The sequence below is a fragment of the Oreochromis niloticus genome, linkage group LG13 (assembly GCF_001858045.2).
Source record: "Oreochromis niloticus isolate F11D_XX linkage group LG13, O_niloticus_UMD_NMBU, whole genome shotgun sequence".
In the NCBI taxonomy this organism is placed as follows: Eukaryota; Metazoa; Chordata; class Actinopteri; order Cichliformes; family Cichlidae; genus Oreochromis; species Oreochromis niloticus.
In genome coordinates this window covers 13,646,105-13,664,326 of record NC_031978.2, presented here as the reverse complement: position 1 = coordinate 13,664,326, position 18,222 = coordinate 13,646,105, and the positions used below count along the sequence as shown (strand labels likewise).

At 41.0% G+C, this 18,222-nt stretch overlaps 1 long non-coding RNA gene across 3 annotated transcripts in view; it reads left to right on the top strand.

The window, feature by feature from the left end:
* Positions 1–18,222, top strand: part of LOC102080926 (uncharacterized) — a 90,646-nt gene that overhangs the window by 13,460 nt on the left and 58,964 nt on the right. For 2 of the 3 annotated variants that reach the window (XR_003213577.1, XR_269760.4), the window contains exon 2: positions 17,369–17,431. This is a non-coding gene — a long non-coding RNA (uncharacterized LOC102080926). Of the gene's footprint in view, positions 1–11,044; positions 11,101–17,368; positions 17,432–18,222 lie in introns of all 3 variants that reach the window. The other variant, XR_269761.4, reaches the window with a different exon arrangement.

Here is an 18,222-nt window from a genome sequence, read left to right as displayed (position 1 = left end):
CCAAGAATACTGCACAGAGCATGCCACACGAGTCTCAGGAAGGATTTGAATGTACTTCCTGCTTGGGGCATGCATTTCAATTTTTAGATGGTTTATCAGTTGCTACCTCTGCGTATGTGGTCATACTGTGCTTTTGTGTATTGTATTTACATTTCATTCATATTGTGTGTAGCAAATATTTCACATATCACAGCGGAGCAGCCTGTTTTTTTTGCTTTGTTTTGTTTTGATTTTTTTTGTGGTTCACTTCCTGGTCCTCTATGCAGCATTTGACCTCATGCCTGACCTCAACCCTCAAATCACCAACTACTATTTAGCTAAGCATGTCACAACAGTCTTTATCCTTCTCAGAGTGTGGGCAGGAAGATTAGACTAACTGACAAGTGAGTTAGTTAAAAAAAAAAGGTGATTCAGTTTGGCACATGTTAATGAAGTTTTTCTGATCGGGCGCACAGTTCTGTTCAGATCTGTTTGTGGAGCTCTTGAACATTTCTAGTATGAAATGCTTGAGCTGTTTCTGAATATACATACATCCAAAGCTGTTGAATTTAATCTGACAGCTCCCAAGTATAAAGTTTTTTTGTTCTTTTGAATAAAAAGTTAATATTCTGGTGCATTCGCTGCTCTTTTGACAACCTGTGTGCATCCGGTATCCAGATGGCTTCTTTGCCTAAAACATGCAAATGTAAGTGTGACTATTTTTATTTGTGATAAAATGTCTGAAGCTGTTTATTTCCTGCTTTGTGCTATATACCCACATAGCAGATGGGTCTGGCCCGAATCTGGTGTCAGGCCGGCACTGCTGGCTGACTTCTGGCATGGTAAGTGGTATGTCATCCAGATATGGGCCAGGCCTGGCGTAGATGGCACTGTTTATGTAATCTCACCCGATTATGGTTTGGTTTATGTGGCCCAGGCTCATAGAAAACAGGTCTTCCCCGGATCCGGCATCAAGCAGGCACTTCTGAATGACTGGTGTTATGGCAGGGTGTATGTCATCCAGATGTGGGCCAGGTCTGGCAATGATGGCACTATTTATGTTCCTATTTTCCTATTTTAGTTAGAAGACCCAACTGCCATGTTGCAATACTATACTGCTATGGTAGCCGATGCAACGGAGGACAATTGGAGCAGCTTCAGGGCTCATTGCTGTGTAACTGTGTTCGATGATGACCCTGAAGAAGTCCACAAGCCAAAAGTGCTGGAGCTCCAGCCTGTTCTGGCAATATTTGTCAAAATACTTCTAACTCAGTGGAAACTGGATTTCTAGGTTTATCTGGAATTTCAGCAGGTTTCTGCCCTTCAGCAACACAAAAATTATTTTTAGTTAGTTAGCAGGAATGATCTACCAGATCTAAAAACTCCTTTTTGTATTCTGTAAGTAAATGCTTAAAGAAGTGTGCTTGCTCAAATGGAGCCACCTGTATGTGTTGGTTTAAAAAAGACCATATTCTTTATCCTTGCCCCTGATCAAGGGTCTGTGTCACCCTAACTCATCCCCACTGAAACAAACATCAAGTGGTTCCTACATTAAAAATGGAGGCACACACCATCAAAGAGCCACCATTTAATTACAACACACAGGAAATTATCCCTAGAATGGGCCCAGTGCTGATAAGAAGTCCAGGGCTTCTGGATGACAGCTCTAGAAACCTGAGAGAACTTATCACCAAAGTGGAGGTGGGGGCCCACAACCTCGTGCCTGACAATCTGATTGGACTGTCATCTCCAGGTCATAATTAATATATTTATAAAATAATAACTGAAAAGAAAATCTTAGCATCATTGGCGCTATTGTAACAGAAGCTTGCCCTGGCCCCATAGGTGAACAGTGGCCAAATTCATGTGGCGGCTGGTTTCCCTTGTGGCTAATAAGGCTGCTGTCAGGATAATGGAGCAGAGGGGGGCAAAGTGAGCTACCTCTCTTGGAAGCCTTGACAGATAAATTGCCTCCCCATGCATAGAATGAAACAGAATTTAGAGAAAGAAAAGAAATATGTTACTGTCTGCTGACAACCACCACAGGCTTTGCATATGAATACTTGTTATTGTGGAGAAAGTAGTATAAAAAACTGTGCCAGACATCACAACACAAAATTATTTGATTTTCTTTTTTTTGTGATGTGTCTAAAATTAGTATGATAAACTGTTAAAATATGTCAAGCTGACATAAGAAGTTATTGTTAGCATATTATGATCCTGCAGGTAAACGCATTGGTTGGGCTCTAGTTAACACATATTGGGATATATTATGTATCCAAATGGGTGCCAGTCTTTAATTTGTCTAGCAGAGACTGTTGCAACTTCATTTATTTTTTTTCTCAGTACTCTTTTCACTGTCGGCAGCAGATGTAGTATATGATGCTTCACAGCTAATTGAATGCTGGTGAAAAGTCAAGTGGCATATTCATAGAAAGTTGATCATCAGCCTTTCAAATACGTCACAGTAAGCTTAAAAAATGACTTTAGTTGCTGCAAAATTAAAAAAAAAAAAAAAAATTTTTAAAAGTGATTCTTGCAAACCTATTATGGTGGAACTTTATGTTCTCTTTACCCCTGATCTAAGTAAAACATATTATACTTTGAACGTCTTGATGCATTCTCAATCATCCAGGAAAGTAAATCTCCAAGAGTTGATTCTGTTCATCTGGATGTAGCGTTTTGTGGGAGAAACGTTTCGTCACTCATCCAAGTGACTTCTTCAGTCTCAGCTGACTGCAGGTTTCCCCAAATCTTATAAACAGTACATTTGCATAATGGCTGAAACCAGCCCACTGAAGGACTCTGCAGTCTATTTACACCTACAGGCCAGTGGACACTCTTTCAATGATGAGGATGTACACATCCTGGACAGGGAAGAACGCTGGTTTGAGCGCGGAGTCAAGGAGGTCATTTACGTGAAAAGGGAAAGACCATTTCTGAATCGAGGAGGGGGCCTAAGGGTACATCTTTCGCCATCTTACAATGCTTTGATTGCAGCCATTCCCCAGCTCTCTGTGAATGGTACTCATGGACATTGATCAGTGATCTTTCATCAGTGGGTTTTGGTCAGTGGTTGTTGATCAATGGTCATGAGAATTTGCATAATTATGATTAAGGAACTGACCTCCCAGCCCATTGTTCCTTCAGTGGGCTGGTTTCAGTCATTATGCAAATGTATGTTTATAAGATCTGGGGAAACCTGCAGTCAGCTGAGACTGAAGAAGTCACTTGGATGAGTGATGAAACATTTCTCCCACAAAACGCTACGTCCAGATGAACAGATTCAACTTTTGGAGATATTATACTTTGATACATAGTTGCCTTTAGCAAACCAGTCATTGTTTTCATTAGATATTCAAGTTGCTGGCATTAAATTAGATTCTCTGGACTGCCCAAAGTAATAAAAACTGTTTTCGAAAGAATGATGATTTTATACTTATATGGTCATTTTTCATGTTTTCACGAATCAATCCTAGAGAATTGGTCAGATTTTGGTGAACTGGCACACAAAGATCACCTAATGGTTTAGCCAAATCATGCTCAGGATCAAGGTCACATTTCTTGTTTTCCAGCAGATTTTCCATTTTTGCAAGTATCCCTATTACTCCTGGAGTATTGGTCAGTTTTTCCTTGACTTCTGAATGGATTTTAACTTGCATTGTTTGACTGTACTGCACCAACTAATGCTTTCTCTCTGTACTTCAAACAGTCTAATAATCTAGCACTGGAGTTTCTCAAAATGTGGACAGATGCAGTAATTTGCATTGGTATTTGCATTGCTAAATAACACTACGGTAATGGACAGACCCTTCTTAAATCTGCGGTAACTGACGTTTTTGCCTGTAAGTGGGAGTATAAACCAACTGTTAACACATCAGTGATATAAAGCCACTTTTTGATGGCAGACATTTTATAGCACAGTTGCCTTTTTACATATCCACCAGATATGCTCTATGCTCCAGATTCCCCAGCTAGTTGCCAGCCCTAGATCAAAACAAAGCTGCAAAGCTTACAAAGAGCAATCAGAAAACACAAGTTAACCAAAATAATGAGTGGGAGTAACAGAGAAACAAAATAATTCTTTGTGAGTTTCTTTGCAAGTGACTGCTTACATCTATGGACAGATGCAGTAAACTATTCATGTGATCAGTTGTTAACATTAAATGTTTGTCCATTTAGCTTATAATACTGTATGTCTCTCAATGTATGTAAGTTATATTAGCACTTATAAAAATTATTTTTATTTCAATAAATTCCTTAACCTCTTAACCTAGGTTACAGAACCCCATGTTGATTCCCCCATGGGACTGAATTTTAATTCCGACCCTAGACCACTGCCATATCCTCTCCTGTGCAGGTGGAAAGCCACAGTGGGGATACTTTTATCGGGCATTCCAAGGGTACAAAACAGGAAGGAGGGAAAGCCGAATTGTAAAGGTAACACAATCAGCCGCTAAAGTAGTCACAGGAGTATCAGTTTCTTTAAGCTGCACTGAGCGCTGCACAAGATTAAGATGTGGATTACTGAACATTTACTTCATGTCACACAGACTGAACCATGTGGTTTGTTCTATAAAGTGATACAGCACCCTGACCTTATTGCAATCCTGTCACAAGATATAATTATCCAAAGAGATATACAAATGCTGTTTTACTTCAGAGAGAGTTTGGAGCAGTCCACTAAAAAACTGCTCGGGGAGGGCAGAAATACTCATCTGCTGCTCATGCACAGTCACTCCGATTTTTTAAAGTATTTCCCCCCCCCACAGGAATCTAATCCTGTGGACAGACTTCACCTTTGACTCTTGTACTTGACCCCATACCTTGGGAATGAGTTTGTGGAAGTCAGACATGCTCAGGCTTTGTATGCATCATCGCTTGACCACTTTCAGGCTGATGTAAGAGAGAGAAAGTAGGTGTGCAGAGTCTTTGATGGCACAGCTTTATAGTGCACAATATTAAGCGCCCAGTCCTGAAAGTTAGATGCTCTTTTGCTCTTGAAAGGGAAGCATTAATCTCCATTCGTCTCTGACCACACAGAGAGGGATTTTGCAGTCAGATCTGCAGCTACCAATAAATAAGTTGCCTGTAAGTTGAACTATGTGTCATATCTCAATCACCTTTTGTTCCATGTCCTTGGGGGTTGTCTGAATTTACTGCCACTCTGTATAAGTGAGTGGGTAGCACAGGTGTGCATTGGCGCACAGTTACACTGACACTCCATCCCCCACCCCGCCCCACATGCCCTGGGTTCATTGTGTCCATTTTCTTTATCCAACAGAAAATGTGATTCCACTTTCCAAAAACTGAGTTTGAGATCCAACCACACACCCACCTTGCGCTCATCCAAGTTAGACACAAATGTAAAGATTTCCACCAATCTGGGAAAAAAATGTGGGTTGAGATATAACGTGAGCAGCACATGGAGGGTGAGGAGCAGCACTACCCCTCCTCTACACATCAACCAACCCTACAGACTTTCTTTCAGGTTCTTCGTGTAGAAAAAGGCTGGCCGGCTGTCCCAAAGCGTTTCGCCTCTGTGAATACGCACAAGATGTCCATTCATGCCCCATGGCCCTACAACTTTGCTGCACTCCCCCCCACCCCCACCCCACCTCCCGCCCCCTCCACTCCCTTCAACGCCAGCTGAGGCAATTCAACTCAGGCCAAAAGCAGGGACCTTTAATCTAACAGAATGTAGCAGGCACCTGAACTACTTAACCGCTGTGCTTGTTCAAGGGGGTGGGCACAGAGGCTAAGGTAACTGGCGTGTAACAAAAAGCCCCGAACTTTATCCTTGGCCAGGATGAGTACATTTCCTTTCTGTTGTTCCCAACAAAGGCCAGCAGGCACAAATGGTCTGCTATCTGTGTCACTGGGAAGTGGAGAGCAATTTGTTTCTATTAAACAGGACGGTCCTCATCTTCCCCAACCACAACCCCTTTTGCTCCCCTCCCATACTGATTTAGATGGCTTTTGTGCTGCAGGTAAAACTCTGCCAGTCAGTATGTTCCATTTGAGAGCTCACCTTGACCAGGTGGAGACCTTGTAGACTTGACTAGCTGGTGGTCTTAAAAAGAGCATAGAGGACTCTCTGGTGATTTTTGTGGTTTGGCTTCATGCGAGAATTTGTGGGGGGCAAAAAGGATGAGGAGAACCAGAAAAAAATTGACTGCAGCACTCAAGCAAAAGTTGTCCTGCTACACCTGCTGTTGATCAGTCCTTTCCAGCTAATGACTGTGGGTCTCTGTGACACACAGCAATTCAACACTTGTTCACACACACACACACACACACACACACACACACACACACACACACACACACACACACACACACACTTGCACTCTAACAGCATAACCCATCTCTATGCCTTCTTACTACATCATATCAGTGGCAGCTTGACCTTCTTGATTTATCAGGATTCCAGTAGAGGGCAGAAATACAACAGCGAGCCACTGTATTTCACCCACATTGGTTCCAGAAGCACACGGACCCATTCCCTGACTTTGACAGAGGCAAGATGGCTGCTTTCATAAGAGGGTGTTTCTCTTTTTTATTTAAACCCTAGTCTTAGCCCATTCATTTTGTCCTTGCTACAGATATGAAACCTTTTGAGTACAATTGTGTATCAGTCACAATACCACAAATCAAGCTGCAAGAAACCTTCCTATTATTTCTGCACAGCGTAAATGTATATACTGCTTATGAAACGAGGCGGCATGGTTTTAGGTTTATTGGTTCCATTCATTATCATTAGTGTTTGTTTGAATTTCTTGAATGTTTATCTAAAATAAATAAAAATAATGTTCTAAAAGAGATTAAAATTGCAAAGAATTGTAGGGATGAAAATTTGTCATATTGAGATTCCTGTGTAAATGAAGTGTTCCTTTTCTTCAGTTAATTAGGAATCAGACACATATGGATCAATTCATTTAGCTAATGAGCATCTCTAAATGGTTAAGGCGAGACTCCATCCCTCCTCTCTTCATTTGTCTTTTCGTTTCTTCACATTTTATTCCCTCATCCCTCTGTTTTTTGTCCTGCCTCCCTCCCTTCCTTTGTATTGACGCCCTGGGACCCCATCTGGGCCCTTTGGAGGCGTGAAATGCACAGTAATTATTAGTAATCATCACACACCATCAGAAACGGATCCTAGTGCTGTAATTACATGATAAATGTCTGCCTAACACATGCCCTCTATTTAGCAGCCCCCTGGAGACCGTGGATAATAGACAGCTAACAGGGATCCGCAGAATGGGCCTTTCAGCGCTGGCCGGGGCTCATTGTCTACGCGCCAATACACCCTCGCCCCCCGTTTGGCAACAATGCAGACCCCGATCAATCCCCTGCTCTGCCCCCCTATCCAGCCTGCTGACCCCTCCTCATACACACATATCCCTTGTCACTGCTAAGTAGACAGCAACGTCAATCATTGGCATTACACTGCATTGCTAATGGCTGCCAAACAATTTCACAGGAGAGAAAAGAGTTTTGTTCAGCCATTTATCAGGTAATGGTGACTTTGTTTAATGCTGTTGCTGCTGACCCCTGAGCAAAATGTGATAATTGGAGTTATCATTATCTGTGTGTCTTTTGTTGCTTTTTCATGAATCGTTGTGATCAGAATGCAGCCAACATCTGGCTGCTTTTGATCAAGATTTTTATGTTTGAGCTGCAAGAATTGTGATAAGCTTTTGCCTATATACTTGCAGTAACACACGTGCAAGGACTGCATGCCTGCAAGCTTTAAACATTCTGGTTTATTCCAGTTCTTCCAACGTATGCATCATCTTGTACAAGAAGATTTACGGTGACAGCCCAGCATGCAATAAAAACCTACACACGATGGGACTTGACTTCTCACTTGAGTAGCCACATGGCAAATTTAAATTAAAGTGGCAAATGTTAATTTGGAGTTACAGGCATATATTGCACTTGTGCAATCTAAGCTACTTATTTATATAGAGTAGCATTATAACCACAACATGAGTAATGGCTTTTAAATGAATTATAATCCCTAAAAAGCATTTGATTTATAATGTACACAAAAAATTTATAATTTCCTTTTTCCAAGTTTAAAATTACTATTTTTTGTGCTTACACATTAGTTCTAGTTATTCAGAAAATATCACAGTAGATCTCACCTAAGTTAAAACATGCAAAGTCACCTGCAGGCAGGGTGTAACCCTGAAAGCAGCAGTCAGAACTGACAGTGACAGTTAGGAGAGTGAAAGAGGCCACCAAGCCTAAAGGAGACTGCCTCTGCAGTTTTTCGATGCAAATAAGGCCTAGGTGAGTCAATAGACATGTGCAGGGCAACTTTTACACAACGCTTTTATATTAGTTTTTCATCGACTGTCACTGTACCTGAATCTACATATGGAATGATCAGATATGCATGCAAAGAAGTACGCTCTTATCAAAATGCATAGAGTGAAATGAGGAATCGTGTTTGTGGACAACAAGGGGAATTTGCCTGAGATTTGCCTAGCTGGCTCTAAACAACGGTCAACTATTCGGGGATATTTTATATATTAGCCAGGTACGGCCACAAGAGTTTTGGCTGTTAAGCAAATTTTATATACCGTCTTACATCTGGCCAGAATTTTAACAGTAATCGCTTTAAATTTTGGCATACACACTGTTTATTTCTTGTTCCTGTTAAGTCCTGAATACATGCAATAACTGATCTACCAACATGGGTGTCAGTTGATACCATGGAAAGCCAAAATTACCTGTTTACCTCCAATAACTGTTGAAATGGTCTCTTACGGGAAGAGGGTTGTGCTTTAAGACAAAGGCAGTTTGAGTTTAAATGGAAGCCCACAGTTTTCCATGCTACCACAGACTATCAGAGACTCTAACAATACATTATTTTACGTGTAGTATGGTGAAATCTTTAATTTGTTCTGACCTTATTTATCCTTTCATTGATTGATTCTTTAGCTTCTCTGAGTTATTGCCCAACATTGCCATGACCACACACACAAACTACAAATGTAACAGCTCTGCCTGAGCACAAAACCGAAAGCAGACACTGAATGAAAAGCAGAGCAATCTCGGAGTATGACAATAACAGACATATCAACTATCCCCTAATTGATACAGCTAGGCGGTCAGTCAGTCACTTAATGAATTGCTAATAGCCCTCAGCAATGCTATGAGTGACAGGGCCCAAACATTCCACCTGCCTGATGCTGCCCGGGGATTGCAGCGGATTGAGATGCTTCTCATTAACGGAGGCAGCATGCTTGGTGATTGTTCAGTCTTGTGTGGAGAGGCCTCTTCCTCATGGAGGCCACGCTTCTGCCTTAGCTAGTCCCCTTAGCGTCAGACAGCCAAGCATCAGAGTCACCGACAATGAAGACTTGATCAAAGAGACATTCCACTGAGCCTGGCTGAGCAACGGGACGGGATGACGGAGCAGAGAAGAGAGACAGACTGAAAGAAAGATGAGAAGAAAGAAGAAAAGGGAGAGGGGATGATGGGAAGAAAAGGCTTATACTCTGCATAGTAATGCTGTAATTAGAGAGTTTGCAAAGCATACTTCTGCTGGCTAAAGAAATGGGATTGATCTAGAAGTCTGGCCAATGACACTCCGAAGATGGTTGTTGTGGGATTGGGATCCTGTTAAATCATTTACGTTGGCTTAACAGGATGGGTGTTAATCACCTTATATATTGTAATATATTTTTTCTGCTCTGATCTGCAAGAAGGTGCAGTGAGTGACTGCCGGTGTATCACTGAAAAGATATACTGGATAAAAGAGTTGTGCGCATCAGTAAGAGTCGAGCTTTATACGCCTTGCATTTATTTCTGTACTTGTCACCAACTGCAGCATTATTTATCTTAATGCATATAACTACTAGACCTTCAACTGACCCATAATTCCCTACTAATAACTGCTGTGAGCAGAGTGATTATAGCTTTTCATTAGTGCCGGCAGCTTTTACTAGTGCTATCCCAGCTAAAGGGCCCTTGCTGTAATTGTTAGCCATTATAAATATAGTGCGTTGAAGGTATAAGGGGGGTAGTGATGCCTTTTTGTTAACTGCTGATGATTGAGCAATTAAACTTTGGCAACTTAATTACCTCTCCACAGAAACATGGCTATGAGGCATTAAGACTTACATTATGGTAAACATGTTGTCAGAGAGCAACGGCCTTGACCTGCATTATGTATGTTTATTTGCAGCTGTTAGAACAGGTATGCAAGACATTTACTGTCAGGTGCAAACTAACACTGTAAAGTTATATATTTTGTATCATTTTTATTAGTTAAAAAATAAATATTTCAGTAATTAACATAATTTAATTTACATCAGTCATACTGCTGTTAAAAGTAAAATGTACCATTGGTATTTTCTATTTGTATCAGCACTGTTATTATAATATTAATTCATGCCTGACCACCAGCCTATTAATTAACTGCCTACTTATTGTACACAGAGAGAAAAATCAGGACCCACAAGCGGCGCCTCAACTAGTTTGCAGCATAGAAAGGCTAACAGATGTTGTATGGAGAAAAACAAAAAACACCAGAATAAAAAACCAACATCCATTCGTCAGCCCAAGTAGGAATCACACTATGCAAGCTCCTCATTAAGTGGCATTAAAACTGTGAAGGTCTATAATTATCGAATAAATCCTTTCCCACATGAATGAATTCATCTGCGTGCCATAATTCTTCCCCACACAGAGCAGCTCTGGTGGTGAATGAGCCTTTTGTGCACCACTGTGGGAAGGCTTTTGTGAAATTACACTACTGCATAATGATGCTAATCATAAATTAGCATTTCAAGATGGAGCAGCATGTTTGTGTGTTTGAGTGTGTGTATTTTGTGCATGTGTGTTTATATATAAATTTGGCCATTTTAGTAACACACAACTTTTTTTTGTTTTTTGTTTATTTTTGTTTCTGTTTGGGCCCATCCACCAATTTTATATACTGTCCACATATTTTGTTGAGAAAAGTTATTTATGAGCCTTTCAGTTGTAAAATTTAAAATGTCTCATGGTTTGCGTTTCTTGCCTCATGGAACTTGTTATCCTTTCTCAGGTAGCCATTGGAGGACAGAAAGGATGCAATGTCGACTAAAGAGAAGCTAAACACATGTGAGGTTGCTTCCTTCATCCCCCCCTCCCCTTAATTCCCTTCTGGATGTACATCTTATAATAATCTTTGCCTCCTCTGTCTTCTTTGTCTTAAAACTGCAGCACAAAGAGAGGCACAAGCATGCACCCTGCAACACAAACACAAAATACAGGCATTGTGTATCCTAATAGGAACCACATGACGGTGATATTAGATTCAAGTTTCTATTCACTGCCCGAGAGTAGCAGGTGTGTGTTTCATTACCCACGAAAGAAAACACGACTCCACTGTGGGCTTCTTAATGTAAGGGCTTGACCCACTAATGAAAGGAGACAAAGAGACCAATCTAGAGGCAGCGCCCACTCTGTGTCCACTTAGCACCAAGCTAGAACCTTTGTCAATTAAGACCTGTCTGTTTGATGCGACAATTAACAAGGAGGCGGTTGGTCATTAATCCCAATATGGTTTCACTCACGATTAAGATGTGCATCTTTGTCACAAACATCCGTGCAGTCACAGAGTTTGCTGTAAACATCTTTGGCGTGTAAGGGGGGGAAGAAAAAAAGAACAAATAGATAAACAGTTAAGTTGTTTGCATTGTGGCATCTTTCCCTAAATGATTATTAATTTCGCATTGTCTGCTGTTTCAAATTGAGCAAATAAGTCATTTTAATAAACACCGACTCTAAGTAGGTATGTAAAAACATCTGTTAGCTTTGACTGATGGACACTTGTCACTCACAAATGATGATTCAAACTCTCTGAAGGTTGCTGTAAGTTCTTGATATTTACTCAGACTCGTAAACATTGCTTTCAATTACTCAAACAATGAGTGTCGGTGCCGTAGGTGTCAGGGTTATACAGAAACTCATTTGCATGAAAAAGATATTTGTGTACTCAGAATGAGGCACACATGTAAATGATAACTGATGCATTGCGTGTTACAACAAAGGGATACTGATAGATATCCGCATTTAAATTTCAATACTATTTACTTAACCACAGCTTTTCTCTGGAAGGGAAATATTCCAAACGCATTGTTGTACATTTACAGTGAGTCATCAGTTGTTTTCCTCTTTGTTGTTGTCCCAGAATAAGGTCAGTGGAAAACATGACCACAGTGCTTTGCATCTTTCTTAGCTCTGCCAAACAAATGGGGTTTATATATGCAAAGCATATGGGTTTTCAAAGATAGAACTTATTAAACAAAGACACAAGAGGTGTTCCTCAACACCACCACTACTCCTACAGTGTTTTATAATCTGATTCTTGAACAGAGTTTCAAAGACAAACGAAATCTTTTGCACAAGAGGAGGATGCTCATTAACACATTTTTGCAACTTGAAAGCAGGAGGAGAAGATGTGGGGGGATCTCGGTTTGGGACATTTTTTGTTTAAGTCATGTATGTAATACCCACTTCATCATCTGAAGCTTGTTTCTGTAACCCTAGACAAGAATAGCTTTCATCAACAGATGGACACACACACTCTTAAAAATGAAAGCCATTACAAAAAAAATACATTTTAGCCAACATGTAAAGAGTGACAACTAAACTAGTTTGCAATTCACTGGATGCTGAAGGTATAGATTGGGAAACAATGTAATCGCCAACAAAGATTTCAGAAGGACAGCTTAAAGCTGTAGCATTGAGTGTGCACTAGGTGGTGCCCCGTCTCTTTACCAAGACAAAAAACACATTGTGTTACTTTTCAGCCAAACTCCACACTAAAGCTGTAGTGACAGGGCCGTACATGCGAGTAGAGTGATAAAGTCTGAGTCATGCGTGGCAAAATTTTTAACTTACCGTCAAAGATCTTGTCTGTGTGTCTGTTTAAAGTTCAAAATTTAAAATGCACAGGGGCTGCTTTAAAGCATGAAGAAAAAATAATACATGTTCTAATGCTTGAGCACATGTGTGAAGAGTGCACTCTTTCAAACATGTATATCAGCACACAATACATTCCTCTTTCTCTCCATCTCCCTCCCTCCCCCCTCTCTCTATAACTCATAATAATGTGATCTGAGGAGAGAAAACTAGTGCTGTTTGATTAAAAGGGATTCAGGTGATGAAGGCTTGAGTCTCGGTGCTCAGGGCCTATAGTTTCAGCCTGGCCCAAGGCAGCAGCTGGAAGCATAATTACATAGGCTGATTTATACATCATTAAGGCCTCCATATAAGTCACCCGTTTTGAAAAGAGCAGTTAAGCTACTTACACTTTTCACAAAACAGCAGCAATTCTGTATAAAATGAATGTATGCCGTTCTTCTGAAAGCATATGGTATATTTCTCACCTATTAATAATTCAAGTCGAATGAGCAAAAATTAGTTGGCTCGGTTACCGCTGCGTTTGTCCCACATTAATTTCACCGACATTTTGTAAATGGGGCTATTACGCTAAAAACAAAGCAGAGTGAATGACCACGGTTTGCCGTACTTAGGAAAAGAGAGGGCCTCATTCGTACACCTGTCATTTTCAAACAAGGCACCATTATGGCTTGCAGAGAGGTGATATCACACCTTTCAATGTAGCTGCGTCCCTTCTGTGGAAAAGCTGTAGCCATGAAATAGTGAATTTCTGTGAGAGAAAGCCATTTGTAATCTCGAAATCCAGACATTTACTTTTCACTTCAGAGTCTGTCAAATTACTGCGTTTCAGTGGGCATTTCAAAATAAAAGAAGCCAATAATTTGCATTTTTACTGAGGCAGTTCACTGTCTGTTTTACTCATATTCTTCATATTCGTTCCGTCTAACAAAACATACACTCAGTCTGTCCTAAACTCTTAAACTCATAACTAAGGTTTAATTGAAATCAAATTAGGTCTTCTTTATATGGGGAGCTGTGGAGTACACAAGTGAACAGGTGTTCTTTTAGATATATCAAAGCATATACATTTTAACAACCCTTGACACCTTACATACACACTTAGTTTGAGATGCGCGCACACACCGACACACTCACATACACATTCACCATCAGCACAGAAGGAGCAGCTCAATGGGGCTGAGCACATTGTTGCTTTAACCTTCTGCGCCAGTTATCCCTCTCAGAGCTCCAAGCCTTGGCAGCTAACTCTATTGGCTTTTTGTCATGGAGCCTTGGCTTGTACAGTGGCTGGGAGTTGGGGGGGGGAGAGATCAGGGAGAACAAAACGACCAGAAAAAGTCTTTTCTTTAACATTATTTTTGAAGTGAAGTGAGTGTGAGCAATGGCTAGAGGAGGCCTAGTCGAGGCTTTTATGGGCCTTGTCATCTTGGGGTCATTATGCTCAGCAGATCATTAGGCTTTGAAGAGGAGGCACAAGACAAGGTGCCCACAACCTCTCAGCTGTGCCACAACTCCCCCACCTGACCCCTCTGCTCCTCATCAGAGCTAAACATTGCTTAAATGAACCGACCTCTGGCAGCCTCAGCTAAACGTATTGCGGCATCTATAAGGCTGACTGATTTTGAAATGAATAGAGGGATGTTGCACACTTCCTTTCTAATCCTCTGGATAGTTTAAAGTGCAAAATGGGTCCAGAAGTGGGTGCCTTTTGTCCCCTTCATCTCCACTCTGCAACCTTCCACGCTGTGTGGTTGGAAACACAGATGAAGGTTTCCCAGCTTGGTCAAGAGGACTAACACAGAAATGGCAAAATCAAGACTTTTCATGTTATTTTCCAGTTGCAAGTAGTGATTGTGTTTGTGTCATTAGGATATTTTACATGATGAATTCTTTCCCTAATGGACCCATTAGCGTGCAGGAAGAAACCAGTCATAGAGAGGTCATATCTCAAATGGTTCGCGTTCATAAATAAAAGGGCAGCGACAACTGAGGCGCTGTTAGATTCGTATGGGCTGCATTTACAAACTCGGCCCTCTCGCCGTCGTTCTCATCCTTCCTCCGCTAGTATCTCTTCCTCCTTTGCTTGAATGTCACCACACTGCAGGAGGATTTAACGTTGCTTTTAACCCTCACCGCCTCATAATTACCTTGACATTTACCCTGCATTCAATCAAGTTTTTAACAGCAGATTTATTGCAATGACTTTTTTGTATTGCAGAAGGCAGCAGTAATTATGCAGGTTATTAAGAGTCTTCGTGTTAATGCAGTTTTACCCATGTAATATTCACTGTGCTCTGTTTTCCTGTATGGAGGAGCACGGTGTCAGCTGCCTTAAGACAGAGTGACACAAGAAAGGACAGAAATACTATTAGATGAAGTATCAGATGACTTGGGGTATGAGGAGTGGAACAGGGTAGCACTGCCTATCCTTCCTTTATTGCTCAGGTTATTATCACAACTGCTGGGGAATTGTCGAGACGGGGAGATAGGAGTGGCAACGATCCATCCGGGACTCGTTCATCACCACACGCCGCAGCCCCCCGAATAGAAATTACATCTGCATCTGAATTAGTAACATTATTCGCCAATTTGGCTCAGAGTGAACATTGTTCCATTGAAGGTGGAATTAAATTAGAAAATGAGTGAGTCTTTAATTTTCAGATTATAAATCAGGGAATATAATTCACCTCCTTGTACCTTAAGGGCAATCACATTATCCTAAGCGACATTTTATCCTCAGCCCCACCAAGTGATCTCATCATAATACAGAGTCACACACCAATCATGCTTCCTAGGGAAGCAGGAAATACATCTTCTGCTCCAGAGTTAGACATAAAATATGGGTGTCTTCTCCTGCGCGGGAGCTTATTTTACATGAAATTTGATGGTCGTTTTGGACTCGCAAACACGGCAAAGTATTACTTGGTTCGAGTGATATTGCTTTCCTTTTTTAGCCCTCTTGAAGCATAATTTTGGCAGTTGAGTTGAACAAGTTGAACATCCAGAATATCAAAGTCTTACAACAGTAATTCAGATGGCACAGAGTTTTATAAAAGGAAAACGTATACCCACAACGAAAGTTATCCAAAGGTGTCGGCTGTAACATTATGGATTTGAAACCACTCAAAAACACCACTGTACTTTTGCTGCAGTATGCGTTTTTAGTGTGACCCAAACCTTTGAAAGCATCTACCATGGGAAAAAAAAATCTTCTGCAATAGCATGCGTGCTTTGTCCCTTTTCGAAACAATTCTGCAACATTGCGGTGAAATTGCTACTCAGCTGTAATAAACAGCTTAGCGACTTAGAATTGAACATAACCTGTTCAAATTAAAAAGGATGGATCGACCTTTTAGAGCCAGCCTTTTCTAGTCTGTGTCCCAAAACTCTCTGTTCATTTCATTCTGGCCAATGCCCAGACCTCATTAAAAATAAATGCACTCCTTAAACCCCAACACTAGGCCTTTTCCATTAGGGAGAGAGATATGAGGGTGATAAACATTATTTGTGATCGGATATGAATCGTGCGAGGATTGGCTGCAATATTGGAAGCCACATTGAAAAGCGATTGTGCTTGAATTCCCCCATGCAGTTTCATGCCATATCACAGCTCTTGTAATTTGATTCCTATTCATTTTGACCATTGTTGTGTATTATATTGAAAGCCCTATCAAGCTGATCTAGACCAACCAATTTGGATTTTTGTTATTTTGTCCCACTTGGTTGATTTTAAGCTGATCAGGATATTTGCTTGGCACAGTCTTGGGCATTCTGAATAGCCTTATCTTTCATTTAATTACCATACTCCCTTTGTTGAAGCAAAATTCATCTATTTTGCTGTGCAGTAGTGGGGTGTTTTTATGCCTGCGTGCATAAAAGGAAGAGGGGAAAGAGGGAAAGAGATGGGGAGTGTTTAGTTGTCCTCCCTTTCTGTCACTTTCTTTGATATACTGTACAGGTGTATTTTCTTGGAAACAGTGCGTTGGTGCATCCCCCATAAAAGGCAATAAAGCTGGGGCAGACTATTGGAGATTCACCCCTGAGCGCTCCACTGACATCCTCCCAGACGTATACATTTAATATGCCATTGATTGATTGATTTTATGAGATATGGCTAACATTATCATCAATACTGCCCTGAGGACCAAGGTACCAAGTTAGTCTTGAAGGAATACTGCTTGTCACATGCTGTACATTCAAGATAAACATCAGTATAAAGGAAATTCTTTATAATATACCTTTTTTTCATTAATTTATGATGAGGAAAGGGTGCATATTGGTGAAGCAAAGTGTGTGCGTGTAAGGCATTGTGTAGGTCTTAAGCACGCATCCATAAAGGGATGCGTTCATATGGAATTGCAGTGCAAATATAGTATATGCTGGTGATGGTTTGAGCTGTATTAGCCTGACTGTTTGACCCCAGCACGGTAGTCAACACGCCTGTCTTACTTTCCTACAGGTTCACTGACAGTCAGAGCAGGACGATAATGGCCACCCTTGGACATTCTGCACCACAGGGCAGGTATGTGATGGGCTACAGCTCATCTACAGCACATATTAATATTAATACATATAAAAGCTGTCCAACTGGCACAGAGTCATCAGCTGTAGATAAGCGTACACACACAGGAATGCATAAATGTGCATATGCAAAGGCACACAGTCTCTCAGAAACACATCTGCCTGCTTGCAGATACACACATATACAAAAAAAAGAAGAAAAAAAAAACAAGTAAAAGGCCCATTATGGATGTAACAGCACAGCGTTTGTGGATGGACCGTTTCCCGAGGTCAGTTTGAAACATTTGCCAGCAGGAAACCTACACAGAGTGCCGGTTGTTCGCACCGTTTGGGGAAAACACACATTATGTAAATGATTCTTCTTTTGGAATAGAGCACACACAACTAGAAACGGTGTGCTAATGGCTACCGTGTCAGCCAAAGCTAATGGTTGTTGTGTGTGTTTGCACATATGTGCGCTGCATTGCATGTGTTTCGTGCATGTCTGTGCATGTGAAAGTATGTTCACATCCCCTTTAACCGTGAGTGAAAGGAGGGAAAAATTAAAGTGCAAAGAGACGCAACAAAAAACAGTCAACAAGGAAAAAGTTTGTCTCGCTTTACATATTTCGGTTAATTCACAAAAGCAGTTTGGTAATGGACGAGACGTGCGCAGAGAGCTGACCCGCCTTCGGACGCAAAAACACAGCTTTTATTCATGAACTTGACAAAGTCGTCCCTGTCTCTCTTCTAACAGAAGGCACTGTAAGTAATCCAATTCTATTTGCATACTTTTATATTGGTTGATAGTTT